This window comes from Phasianus colchicus, chromosome 9 (assembly GCF_987193195.1).
Source record: "Phasianus colchicus chromosome 9, bPhaCol1.hap1.1, whole genome shotgun sequence".
NCBI classification, from domain to species: domain Eukaryota; kingdom Metazoa; phylum Chordata; class Aves; order Galliformes; family Phasianidae; genus Phasianus; species Phasianus colchicus.
Genome location: NC_143444.1, coordinates 23,145,078 through 23,159,908, shown reverse-complemented (window position 1 = coordinate 23,159,908; position 14,831 = coordinate 23,145,078). Strand labels below are relative to the sequence as shown.

General features: G+C 47.8%; 1 protein-coding gene across 6 annotated transcripts in view; it reads right to left on the bottom strand.

Moving 5' to 3' along the window:
* RNF220 (ring finger protein 220) overlaps positions 1-14,831 on the bottom strand; it is a 164,856-nt gene that overhangs the window by 140,997 nt on the left and 9,028 nt on the right. The gene's annotated exons all lie outside the window — the stretch shown is intronic.

Genomic DNA, 14,831 nt, shown 5'->3' with positions numbered 1-14,831 from the left:
TTATTTATTTGTTTGTTTTTAATTTAAAAGTGCAGCTTTTTGCCTTTCCTTATTACCTGCTAGTGCATGCTTTCACAACATCCTTGCTAATTTCAGTGCTGGAAATGAAGAGATTTTTGGATTGAGACTCTATGCTTCCTATGGAGCAAGCCCACACCTCAGCACAACACCCATCTATGTGAGATCCCAAAGCAGTACCAGCCCTGCCAGCATTTCCCAACACATGAGCAAAGGGAAGCCGTAGCCCTGCACACAGGGGGGCAGCCCCCAGCCTCCTCGGGAGCGCGGCAGCAAACATGCCTCTTTTCATTTTCTGCTCACAATTGGCAGCTTCCTCCACCCACCCAAACAGACCCCGCAATGTTTTTAAAATGCAGTCAGCAGCTGGAAACTAAGGCAACTTCTGTCTCCTATTGAAAGTCTCACAGCCTTCCCGGACCACCCTGGGTCATGTAAATTCAGCAGATTATCCATCCCTAACTCTCCTCATCTATCACCCGCCTCTGCTATCGATCTGCTCCTCCGAGCCAGCAGGGCCGGGGCTGCCTGGTGCTGAGCCCTGCAGACCTGGACCAATGCATATGCAAATTCAGCAGTGCTGTGCCCCTGTCCTGCTCATCTACGCACTCACCGAGGTCAGGGTTTGGCATCACAAGACTTGGCCATCGTGTCCCAGTCAAAACCCAACCACAGGGCTTCAAAGCAATTTGGCCAGGCAGAGCTAAAAACTGCTTGCAGCATGCATCACAGCACATGGAGTGCCCTTTTCCAGAGCACTGGTTGGACCCTGGTCTGTCCCTCCATTTGCAGATGAAGGCCAAGAGGGTCCCATTGCACAGAACCATAGAATCATTTGAATTGGAAGGAACCCCTAAAGGTCTGATCCAACTCCCCTGCGGTGAGCAGAAGCACCTACAGCTCCACAAGGTGCTCGGACCCCTGTCCAGCCTGACCTTGAATGTCTCAAGGACCGGGGCAACCACCACCACTCTGGGCAACCTGTTCCATTGTCTCACCACTTTATTGTAAAAAACTTCTTCTTTATACCAAATCTAAATCTCTCTTGATTTGAAACCATTTCCCCTTGTCCTGTCACAACAGACCCTGCTAAAGAATCTGACCACTTCTTTCTTTCAGCCTCTCTTTAGATACTGAAAGGATTTCCCCATACCCTACTCGAGCTCATTGCCAATATCTCACAGAGCCTCACTTGGGGCTGGAACATCCCCCCATTTCTGAATTCCTCTCTTGGTTTCAACCACGCAGCTGAAAAACTCAACAGAGCACAGCCCTCCATCTCAGATCAAGGCCCACAATGCCATGCCTTCTGCACTGTGGCTCTTTGTTTGCACTAAGTTTGCACTGCGCTTGGTTTATAAATAAAACTGAAAGATGAACCAGGAGTTCTTGCGGTGCATTCCTCCTGCAACGCCGCAAACACCAGCGCACAGAGCTCTGCTGCAGCCCCGTTCCCCAGTGGGGTGCTAACTGCTAGGGCTGGAGATAACCATCGGAATGGGAATACTGGAAACGATTTCGCTGCTGATCTTTCAACAAATGCATATACCTGTGATACTTAGTCATAATCTCAAAGTGCTCGCTGCACGTCCCATAGAGATGACAAAAGCCTTGCACGTCGGCCCAGCTGCCAAAACCTCCCACTTCCCCCTGCTTCCACAATACAGCTGAGTATTGTTAATATGAAAATCTTTTCCCTATTGATCACTTAAAATACGAGGGCGACAAAAATGCATTGAATTTAACATAAAAATAAACAACTCATGGCTGCCGTATTGACTGTATTATTCATATTATGTTTAATTCATTCCCCTTTCGTGCAGCAGCTGCAGATTCTCACCGGCTGTGTCAGCCCAAACCCAGGTTGGTGAAGGGTTCCCACACAAACCCTGAGCAATGCCACTGTGTTAATGGAGATGCACGGTGCTGGAACCCAAAGCAACTTGTGGTGATGTTTCCTTTTGGACACAACTGTTATTATGGGACAGAACTTGGTGTCATGTTCTGAAAGAATGAAGCCAATCCAGCTTTGTGGCACAGTGGGGTGGGTTGGGGTGAATGGGTGAACGTAGTGGTCTTTTCCAACCTTAATGATTCCATGACTCTATGATTATATTCTACGATACCAGAAGGACACACAACAAGACATCTTTCTCCCTGACAGCCAAAAAAAGCTGAAAGAACCCCAGCAAACCTGAGGTCCATGCGACCCCAATTAGATACCATGGACATCATGATAGGATGGGTTCTGTTAATTCCTGTAGGTTCCCTAACCTCACCCGTCACCAGGAGGACACAAAAGCTGTTCAGCATCTCCAGTTCTTCCCCAGGCATTGAAGCATCAGAGCCCCAAGGAAGGAGGGACAGGCTTTAAATGACAGCATAGGGTTGAGACCCCACCTCAGGTCACACCAAGCACCGCTAAAACCAAATCAAGCCAGGCAGCCCCATACATTGTAAGAATTAAAGGCACGATTCCCCCTTTCTAACGATGCTTTTACAGAAACCGTTCCACTGTAAAACTTTATGATATGAATCTTTATAGCTGCCAGCAGAGCACATGTTCACTGCCTTAAATTATAACGTAATCTCAGCAGAATTTGTGCTTTCCAGAGCTCTGCTGACGGGGCGAGAGGTGAGTGGCAGAGCCTGTGCCACGAGCTCTGGAGTCACCAGGTGTCTCGGCCAGCTCTGTCTGCAGCACTGGTCCCTGCACAGCACCTGGCAGCAGAGGGAGGAAGCCCCGTGTGCCTGCTCACACATGGCAAAGGAGCAGAGAAGGAGAAAGTCTGTGGAGTTCTCATGTTTGGTGAGTGAATCGGGAGCATTTTTCTCAATTCCTTCTCATCTCCAGTGACACAACAGAAGAAACCAGTCAATCAATAAAACAGTAAAATTCCTAACCCAGGTAACCTTTAAACACTAAACAATGTCAAACTAAAATAAAACAAACTACACGAAATCCCTGTTAGGCACCAAAACAGCCCCAGGTCAACTGGACTGCAAAGACAGAGCTGAGCACTCTGTGCTTAGCCCTAGTGTCCTCCTGCTGCCATCTGGGTCCCCATGCACGGTTGGCTTTGTGTGCCAACTGGGGCGAGTGACCCCGTGCTCCTGCAGACCCCATGTCACTTCTTTCCCTTTCTTCTAGGCGGGGAACTGCTTTCTCTCTTCTTCCAGTTGAACATTCGAAATCAGGCTGGATGAAGCACCTGATGGGGCTGTAGGTGTCCCTGTTCATTGCAGGGGAGTTGGACTAGATGACCTTTAAAGATCCCATCCAACTCAAACGATTCTATGATTCTTCTTAATTTTTTTCTAGAGGATGGGGACAGGTAAGAGATGGCTCTCTGGGAGCTGTGCTCTGAGCTCCACACTCCCACGTGGAACTGCCAACACTTTGCACCTCACCTTTGACAGAGCTTTGTCCGACTGAGCGCTTCCTTTTAATGCTTGCTGCTCTGGGTCTTTCAGGCTGCAGTCCAGTAACTTTCCTCCTTTAAAGGAAGGTGAAGGTGATTTTGTTTCCTGACTTTTGAAGAGCTTTTCCTCTTCTTTCTTTGATCTGTGCAGTGAATTTGATCTTCCAGAAGTGCAAGATGAGTGTGTCTCCTTACGGCCTGGATCCGGACCATCAGGATTTGATTCATTAATTCTTTTATTTTTATTTGGCTCTCCTGTTGGGTAAACTGAATATGGCTCTCCATACAGGATATTAGGTCTGAATGTCCATGAGCTCTTGAGCAACCCCCACTTTTGGGTCACTGCTGAGGCAGTGGGTTAGGAATGGTGCTTGCAGCCCTGCCTAGGTTGGAAAAAATCATTGTGAGCCAATTCATGGCTGCACCAAACTTCAGAGCAAAACACGTGTAGTGAAACACTGACACAGGTTGCCCAGAGAGGTGCTGGTTGCCCCATCCCCAGAAACATCCAAGATTAAGCTGAACCAGGCTCTGAACACCCAACCGAGCTGTGGATGTCCCTGTTCACTGCAGGGCAGTTGGACCAGCTGGCCTTTAAGGGTCACTTCCAACTCAAATGATTCTGTTTTTATGGGTGTCACTGAAGTTTTCATGCATGCTGAGTTATCATCCAGCAATCCCGTAGCAGAATCCTGTTCTAGCTCCACACATACAAGTTAGGCAAAACAGCCCCAGGTCAACTGGACTGCAAAGACAGAGCAACTGGCAACTGGCTCCAGCTGCCTGCTGACCAGCACCAAAGCTGGGATGGGAAGAGGAGCCCTCACTCCCAACCTCAGCACAGCCAGCCATTCTGTATACTCAATAAATAACCAGGGTATTTACTCAAATGAATGACTCTGAGCCTGTTCCAAGGAGTTAATTTAGTGCTAACTGACTGGATGGAAATGAAAAGGTCTCATCTTACATTAAGAATGATCACCTGACAGTTTTACTGAATATATTATGACAGGATTTATAAGGCTATATAATTTTAGGGTATATTTGGAAGATTATTATCTTGATTTAAATAAACACCATCTCAAGAAAATCAACACCGAGTCAGGAAATTTTGCAGAAGAATGAAGGGAAGAAGTGTGCCTAAGTTCTTGTGCCTTGTGCCACCGTAGTATCAGCACACAGGACTCAGCCTTCCTCAGCCTCCCAAGGTCCCGAATCTCCCTCCATCTAATTCTGTGTCTTGAAGTGTAATTGTATACAAGAAAACCACTCTCCAGACTTGTTCTGTTTTACAGACTGCCTGATGGGATTATCTCTCCTGTCATTTTGAAGCTTGTAGAAGCGTGCGACTTACACCACTCAAGCTAAATCACACTCAAGGCACTTTGTCTGTCTAAATTGTTTGGAGGACCAAGCCATTTATTGGCAGGCCTCGTTATTTATTCCGTAAAAATAAATAAATAAATAAATATTATGAATTAAACCTAAGTAGTTGTAATGAGGACACTGCAGTCAAGTAGCAATATCCTGTGGAGCAGATAAGTGTCAAGTAGAAATGATCTTAAATACGCTGAAAATGGTACTGTGTGGCCTCAGACCACAGAAGGAAAAGGCAACTTGTCTGGTCAGGAACAATGTTCCCAGGATGTAACGTGCAACTGGTTATTGCAGCGATGACAGGCAGCCTGGATGTGGCTGAGACAGGTAGATCGATTATTCCTGTAGCAGTAACCTTGGGGCAATATTTGTCTGTCATAACCCCAAAGCAGATCAACTAACATTTAGGGACTAATCGGATACCCAGTCCAAGTAGCACACATTCTTCCATTTATTTACTTCCACGGCCGCTGGATCAGATCTTTTGGGACTGCAAAATATCAGACGAGCTCCTGTAGCCACTGGAAGAGCTATTGGTGTGCAAGGAGCACATCTGTGCACACTGAGCAGCAGGAACACACCTAGAAGCAGCTCAGGGGCAGGGAACCCTCATGTCTCCATGGCACAAGTGTTCCCTGGGGTGTCCCAGTCCCATGGCATGAGATCAGCTGGACGAGGCCAATGTCTACTGGGACTCCTCTGTTGCACGCCCAATGCTGGAGTTGGCCTTCTGGCATTTATTCTGCATGGAAGAAGGTGTCGAATGAAAAAGACTCATCATGGAAGGGATGGAGCACTTTAAAGCACTGAGCGTCCACTTATTCCTGAGCGAAGATGGATACCTCAAGAGGTTCTCCTCCCCAGTAAATAATTCATAAAAAACAAACAAGCCCGGGTCTGTTTGAATTAGAACAAAATATTTCTTTAGAAAAGTGAAGTGATGAAGCGCAGGAGGAGCTGGAGATGACAGCTGGTGTCTGCAGCTCCCGATGAGTCACCTTCACTCCTCGCGGCCCCTTTTTTTTAACCCTTCGAGATTCCCAGGAATGATTTGTCACCGGGTTATTAGCATTTCTCCCTCGCTATCGACAGCTTGTCTTTCCTCCTTCTCACCGGTGAGTGATTTCTTCACACGCTCGCCAAATATAGCCAAATCACCATGGTAAACGTATCGACAGAATCATATTAACAGCTGCTGAGCATTTACAGGGCTGTAAGTTATACAAAAAAAGAAAGAAGGAAAACACACATGGAAATAAACCAACTCTGATCAGCGGTGACAAGCATTTATTTAGGGCTCACTCGATGGAAATATTTTTTATGCCTTAATTGCCTCTTACAGGCTCCTCTACAGGTCTGCCATTGGACAAATTCCTTTAACACAGATCAGCCTTTTTGGTACACCCACAGCACTAACACTGAGGGAATGGGAGTGAGGAAGAGGATGTTCACATAAGGTACAACCCATCTCAGGGAAGTAGGATGTGGATACAACAGTGGAGGTGCAGCACTCTAAGCTGCAGCACACCTGGGCTGTGCTCACACCTATGCCCTCATGCCATGCATTGTCACCTTCAGTCAATGGCTGTGACCATCCGTGGTCACAGGACACACATCAAACCAGCACTGGAGTCATTTCTAAACACATGATTTGGGCATCTAGCAGGATGCAAAGTCTTCTGTGCCACTCTACTATTGAGAAGCAACACTGGAGGACAGCACATGGATGGACAGGGAGCTCAGGTGCAATGTCTTCAGTAGAACAGTGCAGTGGAAATGCTAAGTCATGGCCTGAAATGGTGATTGAGCACCTGGTGGAAAGGCAGGGCCAAACCAGGGGAGCCCAGGTGCATGTAATGTACCTGAGTGACTGGAAGGGTTGGAGCCAGGATCCATCCCTTCCTTCCCAGACCTTATTTAAGCATTGGCAGTGGAGGCAATGGTACCTTACTGGAGTTCCCTACCAACCTGAGGCTTTTTAAAGGTAAAGTCTGTTTGTCTGTTTTCTCTCCTTCATGTCTGTGGCTGCTGCATTTGAGCTCATCCATATTTGCTGCAAGCAAGGACTTTGCCACCCTGCTATTATTGCTGTATTTTCTATCAAACGTTATAGTGTTACACGCAGCAAAGGGAGCAAGATGGAGAGGTGGAAAGGGCATCATCCAAAACATGGAGAGAAGCACAAGTCCCTAGGGAATGTGTTTATTCCAACCCCAGTTCTTTTTTTTTTTTTTTTTTTTTAATTGAATAAGGGGTTTGGGTCTAAGTCACTTCTCCTGCTTCTGCTGCTCCCACTTAGAATCATAGAAGCATTGAGATTGGAAAAGACCACTAAGATCATTGAGTCCAACCATCAACCCATCACCATTATGCCCACTAAACCCATGTCACTTCTTCTGGCTCTGTATGGAAAAATGAAGAGCAGACTACAAACTGAAGCCATGCACAAAGTTAGTGCAAAGCCATTCCTTAAGAATCAGATGAAAAATGTGCTTTAGTTCTTTCCAACTATCTTTTTCATTCAGCTCACGCATGTCCTTTCCTTCCCCAAATTCATCAAAAAACAACACACAGAAAAGCACCCATCCTTGACATAGGACAAGGGGAAATGGTTCCAAACTAAAAGAGAAGAGATTTAGATTGGATATAGGGAAGTTTTTTACAATAAAATGGTGAGATGCTGGAACAGGTAGCTCAGAGAGGTGGTAAATGCTCTGTCTCTGTAGACATTCAAGGTCAGACTGAATGGGGCTTTAAGCATCTGATAGGGATTTAGATGTCCCTGTTCATTGGTGTTGCAGCCTTTAAAGGTCCCTTCCTACTCAATTATGATTCTGTGATTCTACGATCCCTCCCAGCTTTGCCTTTCTCAAACCCTCATTTCCAGCACCTCGAACGCTGCCAATCCTCACTCTGCACTCCTGAGTCTTCTGGGAACAGGACCCACGAGGGCTGAAGAACTGATGTATGGTCACATCACCCACCCTGGTCACCTTGAGCATCATCCAGCCTCCGGGAAAAGAAACACCAGCTCACCTAATCCTCAAAACATCACAGCCCTGCCTCATCTGTGTCACGGGGAGCAGGAAAAAGAGATGAAATGCTATCACCAGGAGAAATCTCCATCAGTTTCTACTAGTAGAGCAGTAGTGACCCGTGGGTCCCTCCTCGTCAGCGTGGTACCCAGGTGTGCTCGGAGCAGCTCGCTAAGGGTGTGCGCGGTGAAAACCGTTCGGGCAAAGCCGCAATCTTCATGTAGGAGAGCTCCCTCTAGGTTAAACACGCCGGTATTTCAGAAGGCATCGCTCATTTTGGAGCTCTCGCTCTGCCCCGGTGCCTGTAGCTCCTGTTGTGGCACCGCAGGGATTGCACTCGTGTCCCCACACATTGCCCCAAAGCTGCACCAAGGCAGGAGTCCATGTACATTTCCCTCAGCCAAAGCCACGCTCTCACCCTGCCTGCAAACACGTCTGAATTACCCTACGCTCTGATGAGCAGCAGAGTTAAGCAAAGGCTCTTAAACTCTCAGAATGAGAAAAATCAGATGGAAAAGACTTAATGCCAAAAAATGCAGGGCTGTTCCCTGCAGCGCAGTCCCGGGAGCTTTGAGCAAACTGGTTCTAAACATTGAAGTCTTTAATGCAACTTCCTGTTTTGTTGTTATTTTACCTAGGCTGGTATTTACTCATAAATATGCAGCTCGCTGTATGCAGAACAGCGGGTAGCTCCATTTACAGCTGTATATAACCGGCTGCGGTATTCAGCGCCCGCGCTCTGCTATGCAGTGTAATGCTCACAATAAAACACATACCGTATTTGCAACTGTGTCCACACTGCTATTCTGCTACGTGATGCACATTAAGAAACAAACGCAGAACTCAGAGAAGAATTTACCATTTACACACACACACACACAAAGATGCATTGTGATTTTCAGCATAGCACAGTATCACTTTTAAATCTCGTCTGCTCCCTCCGTCTTGCTGATTTGATGTGTTTCTTCTCTCTGTAACCACAAACTTGTAACTTGTATATGGATTTTTTTTTAAGCGTAACACGCTCTGCAAGTGTGTATTTATAAAAGTTTACTATATGTAAGAATTGTCAGGATGACTCAGCCCAAGGTCACAGAATTGCTGAATGGGTTGGGTTGGAAGGGACCTTAACACCCATCCATTCCAACCCCTGTCTCCCACCAGATCAGGCTACCCAGGGCCCCATCCAGTCTGGCCTTGGGCACCTCCTGCAGCCCCTCCAGGCACCCAAGCAGGCACAGTGAGGCAGCTGGCTGCAACCCAGTGAGGGAACGGGGACCCTGGGCTGCGTCTTTCACATCTGGTTAAGTGCTGCCGATCCCTCCGACGAGCTGCCTAATGATTACAACACTTCTGCTGAGAAATTAACGTGCTCGGCTGGCTGCGCTGGGGCAGAAAGGGTCGGAAAGCAGCTGTTGGGATGCAGACAGAGATGGGAAGTCAGGCCAACAGCCCCGAGGTGCTCTGCTCACCTCTCCTTGCTCAGCCCTCGTTTCAGTGGTTTGACAAAATCTTATTGCAATGCTTTATTTCTGAAGATCCCTACAGGTCCTGTAGGCGCAGAGCATCGTTCATATATACTTCTCCCCACACAACCTGCTCTGAAAAGGCCTCGGAAAGGAAACAACTTTGGTTTGGGGTAAATGAGGTTCTCCTGAGTCTGCACTGGCTTTAATCTCACTCTGCACAAAAAGCCGGGCTTATTTCCCAAGAGGTGTCCAAGCACACCCAAAGAACTCGGCACAAGCAGCAGCCCGCTGGGTGCCTTTTACCCTCAGGCATTTGATGAAATTAATGACACAAAAGTAAGTATAAAGGCTAAGACAAATAGAACTGGCAGCAACTTGAACCTTTGGCCTGCCCTTTGAAAGGCTCTGGCAAGTCTCAAATCTTCTTGATCTGCTCACTAAAGGGATGACTGTCCCACAATTATTTTCCAAGCGTTTGTTGGCAAGTCATAGGAGGAAAAAGTCATTTCGCTGGGGCTGTTAGTACAAAAGCTCAGCTCCAGCCAGGGCCCTGGACTCCACTTCAAATTATAATATTTTAAGTACCTGAAAATAAATATTTTGTCAGCTGCTGGGAATTAAGAAGTAGCTTCGACCTTTCAGAGAGGGGAACCCTGCGGAGAGCGGCGAGCCTTAGAGAGCTCACAGCAAAACACGAGTTGCCCAAAGCACCCGACCTGCCCCTCACACATCCCCACTGCCCACTGGACTGGTATCAGCTGCCCAATGACAGCAGCACTGCTCATGCTCCAGCATCCACACACTGCTAATCTCTGGCAGCAGAGCTCAAAGAGTTAAACCCTTCTCCCTTCCCCCCCAGTCTCTCTGCCTTTGGCCTTTAGATCAGCCCTGGTTGCCAATGAGGACTCATCGAAACACCACGAGGCTGGGCCCGTCAGGAAGGAAACCAGCGCGTCCAGAGTTTTGTTGTTCTAAAGACTTTTTTTTTTTTTTTTTTTAATTTTATTTTACTGCTCAGGAAGGAAGCCAGAGCCTGTGCTTCGACTCCAAGAATGTCGATTACTCATCCTTCCCTGCATTATTTCTTTTATCTCTCACTTTTATCTACCTTACTCCAAATTTTCCCCGTTTCTTTCTCTGCTGCTCCTAGCCACTGTTTTCAGCTGTTCATCCAAATTTTATGAAAAAGACATCTATATGTCTGGCAACAGTTTCTTCAGAAGAAACGCCAGGGATGTGTTTATTGAACAAGGCTCCATCCCTCCGCACTGGTGCAGCAACACAGGCAGCTCTGAGCACCTCTGAACTGGGAATTCTACCACCCTCAGTGTACGGGAATGTGGCAACCCCTGCGTTCAAGTTGTGCCATGAGGAACAGCTCTGTTGTCCAAGGTCAGTAGAGCCCAAGCTGAAGTGCCCAGACAGCCCTTCCCTTTTCCTTCTCCATGGGGCACGGAGAAGGAGGCACGGCTGTGCCCTTTGCGTTCCATATCCCAACATCAAGCAACAGAAGTAAAACAATCTGCATATGAACAGCTTGCAGCACATTTCCTCAGCTGCAAACAGTGTGGCTCTGGGACCACCCGAACATCACTGAGCCACCTGAGTACACAGCGACCGCCTGCAAGTGCCTTCTAACAGCCCCCTCCTGCCCTCCCCACCCGCAGAGCCCATCGCACCACACTGGGACTTCCCTCTCCTCTTTGCCCAGGTGCAGCTCCATCCGGACACAACGGCCCCAGATGGTGTTCACTGACACCGTGACCTTCTCCAGCCCCACCAGGGCACCCCCACCCCTGGGGAGATGCTGAGTCCCTGTGGTGCTCCTGAAGAGAGGACCCAAAGGGAAACATTTCCCCAGTTTAAGGCCCCTTCTTCCTTGAAATACGCCAAAAACCGAGGCTTGATCCAGGCTGCGCCCTGCACAGCTCCCCAGGCAGCAGCAACATCTCAGGCACATCCAAGTGCGACCGACTCACAGCCCTTCTCCACACCCTGCCTTGCTCTGACACCATCTCCCTCTCTTTCCACAGTCAAGGCGTTTTCATTTTTAAGAGGGAATATAATGAGACAGTGGGAACACTGCTTCTGGCTGATGGAGACAGAGATCTGCACACTCTCACTGCTCCATTTTTCCAGTATATTCCAGTCCTGATCCAACTGCCATCACACTTATTTCAGTATTGGGCCAAATGAGGACAGAAATAACTTGTAGCCCCTTTATATTTCACACTCCCTCTGCAGAGCTTGATGATGTTTAACTCCTGGTGTGCGGACTGCTTGCGTCCTGCTGCGCCTCACCCCGGACTTCCAGCACGCTCCCCACTTCATGCTGGTCCCAGTGCTCAGCTCCTTACAGACCCAACTTCTCCTTCATCCTCTAGCCAAAAAAAAAAAAAAAAAAAGAAAAAAGAGCAGTGGTCAAACTGCTTCCTTAAGAGAAGTGCTCAGGGGGAAAGCTGCCATCCTGGCTGAGGGCTGTACTGGAAGCTCACCTCCAACTGATGGTCGGTAGTGGGAAGTGAAACCGGTTTGCAAGAACCCAACAAGGAAGTGGGTTCTGTGCAGGGCACTGAGGCCCCTTGGCAGTGATGTTGCATCCTGCTCACCTGCTGTCCACCTGGTCCCAAGCCATCCACATTGCCAACAGTGATAATGGGACAAGATGCCCTCCAGCCCACGAGAGACTTCCAGACACCAGGATGGCACTCAGCCCAGTGAGCCCCCACCCTGGGTGCAGATCAGGGACTGGGACATCAGCACTTTGCAGAGCCTCCCCTAAAGCCCGAGGGGGAAGCTCCCCATAACATTTCTCATACTGGAAGCAAGGCCAGAGGAGAAGGCAGAGCTGTGTTTTGGTGCAGAGCCTTCTGTATGCCTTCCTAGTGTCAGAGCAAGCTGCCTGGGATGAGGGATTGCTATCCTATGTTCCCTTATAGTGAGGGATGCTACAGGACGGACAGTCGCACATACTAAATGGCTTTGCAAGTTGCTTCCTATAGGGAAACAACACCAAAATCAGATGAAAAGGTTGAGACTTCTAAAATTTAAACTATCTTAATTAGAAACAAAGTGATTTTTCCTGAAAATCCCAACAGAGCGACATGGGCTCACTGTGGCAGACCTGAGATGCACTTTCAGCCCTGCAAAAGGGCACAGGGCACAAGTGGGTGTGCAGGACTGCACCAGCAAAATGCATCAAAGCTCTTGTGTTTTCTGAATTAAAAGCTGGGCTGTGTCACTCTGCCTGGAGCCAGTTACCCAGAATCCATGCTGCTGCGGGAAACAAGGACACGGATTCCAGCTCTTCCTCTTACGGGGATGCAGAGGCACGCAGCGCCTTCCTTTTCCCGCTGCAAACAGCTGTGCACCACGAGCCCAGCACTGACAAGGAAAAGTACAAAATACATTCTTCCCTAAAATAGTGGTGAGAAAGTAGACCTCAGCTCCAAGTTACCAGCTTTGCTTTCTCCTTTCTTCTGCTACAATTCAAGATGCCAGCAAGGGGCTGAAGGAGAAAGCAATGCTGGTGGCCAAAGGACGCTCTGTTTATCACTGCCACCATCTATGTTTTGCAAAGGAGAGACAAAAATCAAGATCACAGCCACAGATTGCACTAAACATCACCGTCAGAGTTCAACCAGTGCACTCTGACTCCAGGCTGGCTTCCAGGGAAGCTTCATGTGTGCAACCCATGCCACACCAATCCCACCAACTGTTGGTCCCAGTTGCTTTGCATAGTCAAAAAATGTCCTCAAAAGTCCTCAAATCTGCTTTTTAATCCTGAAGAGCAAGGATGAAAAATGCCCCCCAGGTATACTGACATAATTGAGGACCACAAACCGTTGGATAGATTGTCACCATTCACTCGTAGCAGCCGCTTTCCTTGGAGTGCAGCATTAGCAGAAAACAACTGTGTCCCCGCTATGAATTTGCATTAGAAATCCATAATAAAAATAAAGCCTAATATTATACAAATGGATACGGTGCTCTATAGTGCTCCCAGTACAGATTAAGGTTAGGCAGATTTCGAATGACAGTTATTTACCTCTGTCTAACACCATGTATGCACAAATGGAATTTATTTTATAGCTGCAGATATTAAGCAGAGGAGGAGATGAGAGGAAATCTTAGAGTCTCACGTAAAATATAATTATGTCTGTTTTCTGCTCCTTGGAAGGCAAACAAAGAGGAGAGAATGGAACTGCTGCTAGCATTTAATGGGACTTGTCTAAATGATACCACACAGATAACAACTGCTGACAATTCCAAAGCACCTTCACGCTTGAGTTTTCTATGGGAACTCGAGAAAGACCTCAGTGGCCTTGGTGGGCCCAAGGCACCTGCATGAGGGGAATGTCTCCTTCCTTCAAAACCTATAGGCTATTAAAGAAAGAGAAAAGCAATGACTAAATCCCATGCTTGCTTCCTGCTGTGCATGCCCACTCCTCCAGCATCTCCCAGTCCCCCGTGCAACCATCACAGCCCAACCAGGAAACTGTCGCTGCCTCCTGAATTTTGCAAGTTAGCAAGTGAAATAATAAAATAACGCTTTAACTGTCGGAGATCCTGGCTCAGAAAGTGCACTTTGGTCATTTCCTTTAATAACTGTAGTTTAGCAGTAATGATTTATAACAGTTCATAATATTCTACTAACTGTACTGTATTAATAATGCTCATACTTTGCCCTTGCGCAGCGCCTTCTGTCAAAACCTATGGAGCAGCTGATGCCATCCCCGTGCTGCAGTGGGTCAGGATTTGGAGTTGGGATTTGGGGTCAGGATTTGAGGTCCCAGCAAGGCATGCCATCACAGAGCTCCCCTCCTGGAGCTGCGTGAGAGCCAACAGCATCAGCTGAGACTGGAAGAGCAGGTTCTGATGGGATGGAAGCTGTGGCCAAGAGGTTGCAAGTCTTTGACACACCAGCAGGTCATGGCCAATGCAAGATGAAGAGCAACTGGGAGAAAGCAACGGGAAGGCTATGGGCTTCTGCCCATCACCTTGTGGGAAGGTGACGTGGTGGTGGCTTCATGCAGAAGGCCATTGGGACGGGTTTTATTAGGAGCAAAGAGTAAAACCAAGGGTCTTTTTATTGTGGGTTGTTTTTTTTTTTTTCCTTCTGATTCTAAAATGGGGCTATAGATCTCTTTTGCAGAAAGAAACACACCATTAATTTCCACTCCTTCTAGGAATCTCGGCTGTCGTGGGTTTATTAAAGGAAACCTATAAAATACGTCGCCCGGTGTCTTTAACACATGCTTTACAAGAAGCCCCCAAACTCCAACAAACGGCATCGTGTTTCTCAGCAGCACCCAGCAGAAGGGCCCCATCCAGCACACGGTGCAGCCACTGCTCCCTGGGAAGTCTCTGCTTTTGTGCATCATTTGGGTGTTCTCAGTGCCTGCATTTCAGAGCACTGTGTCTGAGCAGACCGACCTCAGGCTGGTTTGCTGAATGATGAGGAACACCACCTCACCCTGATGCACTCAGAGCATCCCATGGACACAAGC